The 11,632-nt window shown below is 39.4% G+C and overlaps 1 long non-coding RNA gene across 1 annotated transcript; it reads left to right on the top strand.

Moving 5' to 3' along the window:
* The first annotated feature begins 469 nt into the window (after positions 1 to 469).
* On the top strand, positions 470 to 5,272 carry LOC132229390 (uncharacterized). Its single transcript, XR_009451676.1, has 2 exons — positions 470 to 749; positions 5,166 to 5,272. It is a non-coding gene; the product is annotated as an uncharacterized LOC132229390 (long non-coding RNA).
* The last annotated feature ends 6,360 nt before the right edge of the window (positions 5,273 to 11,632 follow it).

The raw sequence follows: 11,632 nt of genomic DNA, 5'->3' as shown, positions 1-11,632 counted from the left end.
CTTCTTAGGGCCTTTCCCAGCAACATGATGTGCCGCCATCCCATGAGGGTAGAGCTTGGCTCAGTCTCATGTTCCAATGGTGAGCTTTCCTCAGCAACACCTTTACTCAAAAAAGCTGAGAATAAGCATGAACTTGATTGACTAGTCATCATCTTTAGACAAAGGATTTATAATTTAAACATGATTTTAAAAAATACCTGGGTATACTTATTTATTCATAAACATTTGTTAAAAGAAATGAGAATGGATCTAGTTAATATCATCTTTACATTTTAAACACATTTTCTTATCTGACCATCACGCTGGATGTGTTTTCCTGTTCCTATCTTTTGTAGATGGAAGCTGGTACACTGAGTGAGCACACTAGGGTGCATTTTCTTGGCAACCTCTTGCTGGCTTTTAACTGCTCTCAACCCATTTTCTTGTCTACAGAATTAGGAAGGAGTAAAAATTAGTAAAATAAAATACTTCTGTGTCTGGGGAGAATTGAATGAGATAACAAATTCATAGCATCTGAGACATGAATATGACAACTATTTCATTTACAGATAAGGTAATGTGGAATTAGACAATAATTTTCTCAAAGCAGGCAACCCAGAGTAATAAGCCTCAGTGGGGTTTGAGCCCAGGCCTCTTTAGGTCTAATGCCTAAACTCTTTCTCTTACATCTTTTTGCCTTTTTTATATTATAGGAGTCATGAGGAATCAGGCACAAGGATGCCTACATTTGACCAGCTCATTGTTCACAGGTAAGAATCCTTTCCATATAATTTGTAGAATGTCTCAATCACTGTCTAATCCAACTCCACTACTTTTCAAATTGTTCTTTATTCCAACTTCTTGAATTGAAAGCTTGGTTCGTTTCTCTTCGATCTTTCTCACCCAGGATAAATGCTCATTGGAAATACTGGAGTTTCTGGGCTTTCTCTTTAAAATGCAGTAAGAAATTATCACAGTTTCTACCCACCTCATGATCAGGGCTGGAGAACAGCAATAGAGATAGAAGAGACCATCCCATCTACAATCACAAGACCCAAGTAGTAGTCCTACTGAAACGGAATTTTTGGACTGGAACCTGGATTCTTTGTTCACCAGAGTAGAAGAATGAATCCACAGACAGAGGGTAGTATAGCAAAAGTGGAGATTTATTGAAGAACAAGTACAGAATCTCGGAAGGACAGCGGGAAGGGTGGGTGGGTGGGAGATAATCAACCAAGGACCTTGAATGCATATATTGCATGGCCCATGGTCACAGACAATGGGGCAGTGAGGTCCTGGGGCAGAGGGTGGGAGCGGGCTGGAGGGGGTGGAGTGGGGGGGGGGGGCGGGGAAGGAAACATATGTAATACTTTCAACAATAAAGAATTATTTAAAAAGAAAAAAGCAAGGGTGAATAAGGTTTAGTCCCCACCTTCAACTAGTTCATGGTCGATTGGAGGAAGCCAGACATTTATGCAGTGTTTCATACTTTAAGAGAAGAACAAATAAAGCTGTTAGGAAACTTGAAAGAAGCAGGATTTACTTTCAGTTTAGTGAAATCAGGGAAAGCTCCTTGGAAGGGAGAATATTTGACTCTGGTCTTAAAAGTTAGCTAGTATTTGGTCAACTAAAGACAACCATTTGAGCAGATGCTTGGAGGCAGGAAGCTGCAGGCTCTGTATGGAAAGGGAGGAGTACTTTGGCTTGACTGAATCAAAGGGAATATAAAGAAGAAGATGGGAACCAAGGACAGAGTTGAGAGAACTTGAAAGTCAGACTGTTGGCTTGTTCTCTAAATAGAACATGGAAAATTGATGCAGCAGGAGTTCACAGAATGACCTGGAGAGGAAGGAGACTGAAGGCAGGCAGGACATTCCAGAGGCCAATGAAATGGTCCAAATGTAAGAAAAGTCTGTATTAGGACAGCAGCAGCAGAAAGAGGGAGATATCTTGAGAAGGCTAACCCCTATTTTGTAAAACTACTGTTTGGAATTCTCTGATATTTTTTAGAAGGCCTCATATTCTAAAAAAACAAACAAAACAAACAAACAAACAAAAAAAAAACAACTTTGCTTTCTAGCCTGCTTTAGCCTTCTTGAATACTGAGGAAGGTAAACTTAGCTGTCTGACCTTGTAGGCCAAAGACTAGATATGCCCATACTCTCAATGCCCTGCCAGGTGTATTTTTTAATTGGATAGAACTGTATAGTTTTCAAGGCCACCAGCGAGATAACCACTAACCACACATAGGGCTGGATCTTTAATAAAAAGGGAAGTTCTGCTTGTAGCCCTGCTTAGAATTTGAAGTCATTTTCTCTAAGCCTACTGCAGTGAATAAAGTGTGACTAAACTCTCTGAGCATTGCTTGATTTATTCTAGTTCTCTGTAACAATCTTATAGGTATAGAATCCAAAAGATTTGTCAGAATAAAAAATACAAAAGGTCTGGGACTCCAAGAACTGGTCAGCAAATTGGTTTGTTTCCATGTTTCAAAAGCTCCACACATTTATTTACCCATTCAACAAATACGGATCAGATTTGTGCTAAGGGCTTGGAATACAGCAGGGAGCAAGACAGACAGGATCCCTTATGGGAGGGAGAAAGGCCCTAAACAGGTACTCAGTATAAAAATGAGGGAGGAAGTAACGGTAATATGACAGAAATTCTGGAAGCAGGATTGGGGGTAGGGAAGTTACTCAGGTAGGAAGGTGATGTTTTGGCTGAACTTTAAATGATGAGAATAAGACAGCCAGGGGAAAGTAATGGAAGAGCAATCTCCACAACCTTGAATCCAAGTAACTTTTTTAAAAATTACTTTTTAGTGTTAAGACACTAAGGTCCTTCTGTAGCTTCTTTAGAGCAGATGACCTCACTTGTCTCTTACATGGAGTAGGTTCTCACCTTCTAATAATGTCTTCTTTCTCCCAAAGTGGCTATGGACCAATTTCACATTTCCTCTTCCAAATAGCTGACCTTTGGATGTCCAAATTAGTTTTTATTCCATTTCTCTAAAATACCAGCTTTATAGATAGCACTGAGCACCAAACGGAAGTGTCCCAGAAGCCCATATACATCAGATTATCAAGACTCATCTATTGATATATAAAAAATGTCCCTGCCCCATTTAATAGACCACTAGGCAGTTTCCACAAAAAGACAGGTGAATTTTTCAGTCCAAAGGATGAGTCAACCCATCTGGTATGACAAATGCTGCTTCTGGCTTGATTCCTTCACTGAGACCCTTTGCCAAAACCTTTTTCATGAATCAATAGTTAAAATAATCTAAGCTATTCCCAATAGATTCATGCATGCATTGGTTCCAAGCATAAGACATCAATTTGGTTTGGTTATAAAATTTAATATTCTGTAATTCACAGAGAATCTAATTTATGTACCATCTGGTTTTGGAAGAAAGGCCTCTGGAAAAATTCAGGGCTTTCAAGATGAACATTTCTCATCTTCTTCCTGATCTCATTCAAGACCTTTCCATTCACACAAAAAGTTAATAATCTATCTGAAGTAGTACCCCTTACTTCAAAAATAATAATTTCATTCCCCTTGGTTTACTTTGTAATGTATTCATGGCTTTTTTCATTCTTTTGCCCTTGCTAATCTTCCCAACCACATTAAATGTTCCCTGCCCCACAGTTGAGGGCTGCGTGTGAATATACCCACCATGTTATAACCTGATTCATCTTCTCAATTCTCCATTTTATACATTATAACCTTAAACATTTACAAATGCCTTCACTCACACTATCTCACTTTGTTCTCATGCTGACTTTGAGAACATCCCCATTTTACAAACGAGGCCACTAGGGCCCAGAATGGTGACTTTCCCAAGACCTGGGATTCCTGGTGTTTGGTATGCATCCTGCCCAAAATATTTAATAGCTCTGTGTCCACTACAGACACAGTTATGGTCCCTGTGTTCCCTGAATCTTGCCATTGAGCCTCACTACCTAACTTTCCAACCTTGTCTTCTCTTTTCTCAACCATCAGCTCCAATGGAGCTGATGTTTCTAGTGCACTCTAAGCCTGTCATGCTCCAGAGGGGCCTTAACTGGTTGATTTGGATCCACTCCTAGGAGCTCATGGGTGAGCTTCAGAGAGATCAAGTACGCTGCCAGGTGCATGTGGAATTTTATATGTATGTACTCATTTGAGTCTGTCTAGGGTTAAGAATCCAAAGTTCTCATCAGATTCTTTAAATAAATCAATGGCATCCCCCCCCAAAAATAATTAAAATTAATTTTATACACTGTTTTTCTTCCTCCGAATGTCCTCTCTACTCCTCTTGACCTATCTAATGCTATGCTTCATAACTTTTCTTTAAAACTTAAAACAAAAACAACTATTGACATTGGAGTTTTGCAGATTTCCCTTCCTAGAGGAGTTGAATTGTTCTCTTCTTTCCAAATAGTAATTCAAAGAAGGAGAAGTCATAGTATTCCAAGGGTGGCCTTACATATGCAAATAATATGTGATAAATTACAGATAATTGATAACACAATTATCTGTAAACCTTAATCATTCCCTTCAGGGTTGATTAAAATCCCTCTATTAGTACAATCCTTCCTATGAGATAAGACCTTGAAGAGCTGAGGACATATATTTAACTACATTAATACAGATGTGGTATCAACTATGAAAAGAAAACCATACTGTTATCTGTAAGGACTGCATAATAATATGCCAGATGAAAAAAATAAAATCAGTCAAAGTTCAGCCACTTCCCAGATACCAAAACAAGCCAACCCCACTGCCTATGGGGACTTGAGGGCGTGCAAAGCTTTGTAAGAACAGATTTGATTTGGAGAGCTCAAAGTGAGAGACCAGGAACGGTGAGAGTAGAAACTGGGAGGGGACCCTGGCAGAAGTTGTCACGGGTGTTAGCTATTGACTTCAGCCTCCCAGTCCTGACACACATTCTCTGGCTCTATTTGCCTGAAAGCCCTTCTGCTCCTCCTCAATAGGCCATCTTCTGAATGTGGCACACACTGTTCCCAATCAGGAATCTGATATATTTTCAGTTGCCTCAGGCTACTCTCCTGCTCTTTCTGACTGAAGCCTGGCTTTCCTATGAGCAATGCCTCCTTTGAAGCCCTCTGCCTCAGAAGTGTAGATTGTCTGCAACCTGTATGGCTGGTTACTCATCAATCATTATGAAAACCTTCTTCTTACAGGTCCATGTCATCTGCCTCTGCCACCCTCTGCCTTTTTCTCGGCAGCTGGTGCTTCCAGCACATTGATTTCAGACTTGGGCACACGCATGGGCTGAATGATGCCCCCCCGCCCCCAAATATGTTTACGTACTAAGCCTTGGAATGTGACCTTACAGGTATAATTAAGTTAAAGATCTTAGAATGAAGAGGTCATCTTGGTGGACCCCAAAATCCCATGACAAGTTTTCTAATAAGAAACGTATGGAGGAGAGATAGATAGAAAAGGAAGAGATAAAGTAACCATGAAGGCAGAGATTGGAATTGTGTGGCCCCAAACCAAGGAATACTGGCAGCCACCAGAAGGTGAAAAGGACAGGAAATAGAATCTTTCCTAGAGCACCTGGAGAAAGTGCAGCCCTGCTGACACCTTAATTTTGGATTTGTAGCATCCAGAACTGTGAAAGAATAAATTTTTGCTGTTTTAAGCCACCCAGTTTGTGGTCATTTGTTACAATAGCCACAGGAAACTAATACAGGTACCTTACTCCCATCACCAGCCCAGGACAATTGATCTTATCTGGAACTGGGTAAAGAGCCGGGTGATCAAGTTTCACACCACAAAACTTGGCCACGTAGGAAGCTTATCAGTACACCCAGCAGTGACTCTGAGACATCCTCCATCTACTAATAGAACATTGGGCAGAGAGCTGGACAGGGTCTGGTCTGTGTGCCCTGGGGGGAAAAAAAGGTTGAACTTGCCCACCTCACTTCCACCTCAAGCATATGGATGATGCCCCACTCCAAACTGTGAAACTGCAAGGTCTGCCCTTTCTGCTGTGATCTGAGAAAAAGGAAAACAGTGTGGGGCTAGAAATCTGTGCCCATACTGCTTGATGTGATGGCACAGGGGGACCATGAACATTTGGCCAGTCAGAGCCTGAGTGGAGGCCTGCCCACGGGAGTTGGCTTCATGGAAAGATTGGAGTGGCAAGCAGAGCTGTTTTTTGTTTTGTTTTGTTTTGTTTTTCTTTTCTTTTCTTTTTTACCCCCTCCTACTTTGTGTGGTGGCAAGGGGGTGGCAGGGAGCCAGGCAAGTTGAGGTGTTGCAACAGTGGCTCCTGGGTGGGTTTCTGTCTAGGACATAGACAGGCAAGTGCTGGGCCCTTCAGCAGATCCAAGCCCCTCAGTGAGTACAGCCAGCAGCCAGCACAGCTCTGGGAAAGAGAGGAAGTACCTGTCCCCACTCCAACAGATTACAAGCACCACCCCCAATGTGACTGTTTAAACTACCCTGGCCAAGTCCCAGATATCCTCACAGAGTGTAGATCCATGGGGGAAGGGAAAGCAACTCAGAGCAAGGGCATTCCATGGGCAAGACCTGAGGCAAACCCAGTCTCTGGGCTTTGGAGGCCCCAACCACCAGACTGTTTGGGACTCTGTCCTGCCCAGCATCAGACTGGTGGCAAGGAAAGTGACTGACATTGACTGCATCATAGAACCTAGTGGGAGGCCTATGAACAGTGCACCAAGCGTCCAGACTTGGACAATATCAGAGCAAAATCCAGCAAGAGCCACACACAGCAGATCCAAAGGGTGAACTCAGTAGGCACAAAAATCTGTGGAGGAAAACTCCAGGTTTTTTTTCTTTTTATTTATTATTAATTTGTGTATAGGTTTTTCTTTATTTTTTATATTTCATTTCTTTTCTTTTCTTTTATTCTCTCATATCCCTTATTTCTCTTTTTCCTTTCCTTCATCCATTTTTTCTTTCTCTTTGCTTTTTAAATTTTTATTTATTTTATTTCTTTCTCCAATTTTCTTTTCCTAGTCCATATATTATTTTATTTATTATTATTACCTTATTTTAATTATTATTACTTCAACATATATTTTTTCTTTTTCTTCTCTTTTATTCTTATCTTGTTTCTTTTCTCCATCTTCTTTTCTTTCACATTCTCCTCCTTCATTTCCTTCTTTCTGCTATAATTCCTTGATAATTCCTATATAGTGGTATCTTTTTTCCCTCTTTTTTTTTTTTTTTTTTTTTTTGGTGGTGGTGGTATTGGTTTTATTTGTCATTGGTCTTTAATGTGTGTGTGTGTGTTTCTGGTTTGTTCTTATTTTGTCCTGTCAGCACCTGTATATCAGTTATGAAGACATGATTAGGGTTGAGCCTCATAGTCAGCCAGCCCAATGGCAAGTCCACCCACAAACAGAACAAGCACAATAAAAAGCCAATTACAACAGGAGGACCCACATAATCCACAACAGGGTCATTCCTAGAGCACCCAGCTCAGAAAATTATGGAGACAACACCACTGGTTCCCACAAGTCACCCACTATAGAAGTCCACCCTGATAGGACTGGGAGCCATAGCAGATCAAACTAATAAACAGAAATAAGCACAAATAGGCAACCTAAGTGGGGAGACAAAGAAACAGACCCCAAATGAAGGAACAAGGAATTCTCCAGAAGAAGAGCTAAATGAAATAAAGATGAACAATTTATCAGTTACAGAGCTCAGAGTAATGACTACAAGGATACTCAACAGCATGAAAAAGGCCTTAGAAACCATAAAAAAACAATCAGTCAGAAATGATGAATGACATAGCTGAAATAAAGAATATTCTGGAAGAAATAAATAGTAGATTAGAGGAGGCAGAGGATCAAATTAGTGAATAGGAAGACAAAGTAGGAAAAAAAAATCACTCAATCAGAGCACCAAAAAGAAAAAATAATTAAAAAGCAGAAGGATAGTTTAAGGGAGTTTGGAGACAACATGAAAAGTAACAACATATGCATCATAGGAGTGCCAGAAGGAGAAGAAAGTAAGCAAGGGATAGAAAGTCTATTTGAAGAAATAATGACAGAAAATTTCCCTAATCTGGTGAAAGAAAAACTCACACAAGTTCAGGAAGCACAGAGAGTCCCAATCAAAGTGAACCCAAAGAGGTCTACACCATGACATATCATAATTAAAATTCCAAAAACTAAAGACAGAGAGAGAATCTTAAAGGCAGAAAGAAAAGAAGAATTAGTACCTACAGAGGAGCTCCCATTAGGCTTCCAGCTGATTTCTCATCAGAAACTCTATAGGACAGAAGGGAGTGGCATGAAGTATCCAAAGTAATGAAAAGCAAGGATATGAAAGCAAGATTATTCTAGCCATCAAAGTGATCATTCAAAATTGAATGTGAAGTAAAGAGCTCCCAGACCAAAAAAAAAAAAAAAAAAAAAGGCTAAAGGAGTTTATTGCCACCAAATCAACATTGCTGAAAATGTTAAAGGATCTGCTATAAGAAGAAGAAATATATAAAGAGAGGAATATAGGCACAAAGAAAAAATGGCAATAAATAACTACCTATCAATAATAACCTTAAATGTAAATGATAAAATGCTCCAATCAAAAGACATAGGGTAGCTTATGGATTAAAAAACATTACCCATACATATGCTGTCTACAAGACAACCACCTCAGAACAAAAGACACACAGATTAAAACTAAAGGGAGGGGAAAAATTATTTCATGTAAATTAAAATGAAAAAAAAAAGCAGGGAAAGCAATAAATATATCTAACAAAATAGACTTCAAAACAAAGGCCATAAAAGAGACAAAGAAGGTCATTACATAATAATAAATGGATTGACCCAACAAGAGAACACAACCCTGGTAAACATAGATGCACTCAATGTTGGAGAACCTAAATATATATATTTTTAAAAAACTCTTCACTATGGCCAGTATTGCTCAGTAGTTAGAGAATCAATCCATGCACCAAAAGGTTGCAGGTTTGATTCCATATCAAGAGCACATATCTGGGTGCAGGTTTGATCCCCATCCTGGTCAATGCACATGTAGGAGGAAACCAATGATGTCTCTCTCTTTCACATTGTTGTTTCTTTCTCTCTCTCTCTCTCTCTCTCTCTCTCTCTCTCTCTCTCTCTCTCTCTTCCCCTCCCTTCTTCTCTGCCACTCTCTCCCAAAAATAAATGAAAAAATAATGCCCAGTGAGGATTAACAAAAAAAAATATCTTGGAGAGCTTTAAAAGAAAGACTGACAGCAACACAGTCATAATAGGGTACTTTAACACTCCACTGACATCACTGGATAAATCTTCCAGACAAAAAGTCAACAAAGGAACAGCAACCATAAACAACTCACTAGATCAGATGGATTTAATTGATATTTACAGAACATTTCATCCCAAAGCTGCAGAATATACATTCTTCTCAATTGTATATGGATCACTCTCAAAGATGGACCACATCTTAGGACACAAAATAAGTCTTAACAAATTCAAAAAGATTAAAATCATATCAAGCATCTTCTCAGATCACAATGGCATGAAACTATAAATCAATTACAATTTAAAAAACTCAAAAAAACAGTCAAATACATGGAGGCTAAATAAGTTGTTATTAAACAGTAAAAGGGTTACCAATGAAATTAAAAAAGAAATAAAGAAAACTTCCTAGAAACAAATGAAAATGAACACACAACAATCCAAAATCTAGGAAACACAATAAAAGCAATCCTGAGAGGGAAGCTCATTACATTACAGGCCTATCTACAGAAACATGAAGATTTTCAAATAAACAATCTAACCCTGCAACTAAGAATTAAAAAAAGAACAACAAGAAAAGCCAAAGTAGAAAGAAGGAAATAATAAAAATCAGAGCAGAAATGACATAGAGACTAAAAAACAAAACCAACAATAAAAAAGATCAATGACACCAAGAGCTGGTTCTTTAAAAAGATAAAGAAGATTGATGAACCTTTAGCCATACTTATCAAGAAACAAAGAGAAAGGACCCAAATAAATAAAATCAGAAATGAAAGAGATGAAGAAAGAACAACATTACTGAAATGTAGATTGTAAGAAAATAATATGAATAACTATATGCCAACAAATTAGATAACCTGGAAAAAGTGGATAAATTCCTAGAAAATTACAATCTTCTAAAACTCAATCAGGAAAAATCAGAAAGTGTCAGTAGATCAATAACAAGCAATGAAATAGAAGCAGTAAAAAACAAACAAACAAACAAACAAACAAAACTCCCCACAAAAAAAAAAAAAAAGCCCTGGACTGGATGGCTTCACAGGCAAGTTTTACAAAACATTCCATGAAGAATTAATACCTACCCTCCTCAAATTATTCTAAAAATTCAAGAGGAAGGAAGACTTCCAAGCAGTTGTTACAAGACTAGAATTATCCTAATTCCAAACACATAAAGATACTACAAAAAATAATAATATGCCAATATCCCTGATGACTATAGATGCTAAAATCCTCACTAAAATATTAGCAAGTAGGATTCAACAATATATTTTTTAAAACATACACCAGGACCAGTGGGGTTTATCTCAGGAATGCAAGCATGGTTTGATATTCACAAATCAATAAATGTAATACATCATATACACTAAATAAAGGATAAAAATTACATGACTATATCAATAGACACAGAAAAGCATTTGACAAGATCCAGCACCTATTTATTATAAAAACTCTCATTAAAGTGGCAATAAATCATACCTCAACATAATAAAAGCCATATATGACAACCCTACAGCTAACATCATACTCAATGGGCAAAACTAAAAGTGTTTTCCTTAAGGCCATGAATAAGACAGGGATATCTGATTTTACCACTCTTATTCAACATAGTACTGGTTTGTTAGCAGTGCAGCGTTCAGGGATGGGTTAGCTAACTTCCCAGGGTTCCTGGGCTCTGCTCCACACTGCCTTCACCTGCCAGCCAGCTGTCAATCGTACTCCCTGAAAAGGCTGTTTCTGAAAAGGCTTTTGGTGGTATTGGGATATAAGACTTCTAGGTCGTCTGTGAGGGCGAGGTGCTGTTCAGATTTCAGGGAAAGTAGTGGGTGTGTTTCCCTGTCCCAGAGCTATTCCTCTGAGTGCCCCAGAATATTTCCCTCCCCTCAGCTGGGCGGAGATCCTGGTATGTAGTCCATTGGGATCTGCTGGAAACCAGGAGTTTCTATCAGCCCTCCCATGAATGAGGAGCAACAGTCAAGTTCCTGGAACAGTGGGGTATACGGTCCCATCCCCAAGCCAGTTACTGACACTCCTTGAGACTGTTCAAACCTGTGGACTTGGCCTCTGCTTCTCTCTCCTCGGCAGGGGTCAAGATGCAAGGTGTGGAAAGCAGGGTTCCTAAGGGTGGGGCGAGCTATATGCCCTAGGGATGGGTATTTGCCTTTTCCAGAGCTGTAGCTTCTGGAAGGGACCTGCTCCTCTCGGGAAAAATGGCCACTTTGCTTTGAGAGGATATGCCCAATTGCAGGTCTCCAGGCTGCTGCTTTTCATGTCTCCTCCCCTGAAATGCTTCCCACCCCAGCCACTCCTCAGGCAACTCCAGTCCACACCACCTTCCTTCCACTGAAGCGAAGCCTCGGGTGAGTAGCTGCAAATGAAAATCTTGTGCTCTGGGTTTAAAAACAAACAAAAACTGTGGCATTATC

This window comes from Myotis daubentonii, chromosome 3, assembly GCF_963259705.1.
Source record: "Myotis daubentonii chromosome 3, mMyoDau2.1, whole genome shotgun sequence".
In the NCBI taxonomy this organism is placed as follows: Eukaryota; Metazoa; Chordata; class Mammalia; order Chiroptera; family Vespertilionidae; genus Myotis; species Myotis daubentonii.
The sequence above is the reverse complement of the archived record's forward strand: the minus strand, read 5'-3'. Positions and strand labels throughout refer to the sequence as shown.